The sequence below is a fragment of the Aplysia californica genome, unplaced genomic scaffold (assembly GCF_000002075.1).
Source record: "Aplysia californica isolate F4 #8 unplaced genomic scaffold, AplCal3.0 scaffold01565, whole genome shotgun sequence".
Classification (NCBI taxonomy): domain Eukaryota; kingdom Metazoa; phylum Mollusca; class Gastropoda; order Aplysiida; family Aplysiidae; genus Aplysia; species Aplysia californica.
The window spans coordinates 70,147-71,381 of record NW_004798835.1 but is presented as its reverse complement, the minus strand read 5'-3'; positions in this window follow the sequence as shown (position 1 = coordinate 71,381).

Below are 1,235 nucleotides of genomic sequence, written 5' to 3'. Positions count from 1 at the left end.
GATCAGCGGGGCTTCGCGAAAACCAGGCGTCTCCCTTCATTAGCCACGTCACTTCCGCTCCGCTTCCCCACGTCTGCTGTCATTTCCTGCTCCTGATCTATCTCCGTGAATACATACAGTCGGACCTGTACAAGACACTCACCTGTACAAGACAATCACCTGTACAAGACAATCACCTGTACAAGACAACTACCTGTACAAGACAACCGCCTGTATAAGACAATCGCCTGTACAAATGGCCACCTGTATAAGACAATCACCTGTACAAACGGCCACTTCCCACCCCCACCCCGTGAAGCAGTTGCGAGCGCCGTAAAACACTCACAACAACAACAAATCCCATTGTGTTTGTTTCTTGCATTATACTGACATTGTATGAGACAGCCGGTGGCGTAGGTGGTCTAGTGGTTAGGGTGCCGGACTCGTAATCGTGAGATTGTCGATGGTCTAGTGGTTAGGCTACCGGACTCGTAATCGTGAGCTTGTCGGTTCGGGGGTTCGAGCCTCAGCTCGGTCCGACGTTGTGTCCTTGGGAAAGGCACTTAACAGGAATTTCCTACTTGGCTCGGTCCTTTCGGAGATGGACGTTAAACTAGGAGGTCCCGCCTCTTAAATAACCTAATAGTGTTGGTAGAGGCGTTAAACTTGTACCATTTTCACATTTTGTTAAGACGACACCTGTCCAAAACGACCACTTTTCTCCCTGACAACGAGTGGTCGGCTTAGACAGTGTGGACTATATTGGAAAAGGACGGAGTAGGCCAGGAGTGTTTCAAGAAGGCCATAGTGCTTGTGTGGTTTTTTACAACGCCTCCCCTCTACGTCACAGGACCAATTTACATCCAACGATTTTTTGAAAATCTCTACAATAATTGCATTCTCTGTCCCATTTCTGCATCTGTGTATTGCTCTTGTAGTGAGGAACGGTGATTGTGTGTGTGTGTGTGTGTGTGTGTGTGTGTGTGTGGGTGTGGGTGTGGGCGTGGGTGTGGGGAGAGAGAGAGAGAGAGAGAGAGAGAGAGAAAGAGAGAAAGAGAGAAGAAAAGAGAGAGAGAGTGAGAGAGAGAAAGAGAGACAGAGAGACAACGAGATAAAAAAAAAAAGGGGGCGGGGAGGAGGGAGATATATGGATGGATGGTGCTTCAGAAAGACAGTCAAACAGACTTAATAAAATAACACACCAGTGACAGAGTGGGTGCCATAGATGTGTGGCAGAAAGTGACAGGCAGAGATAG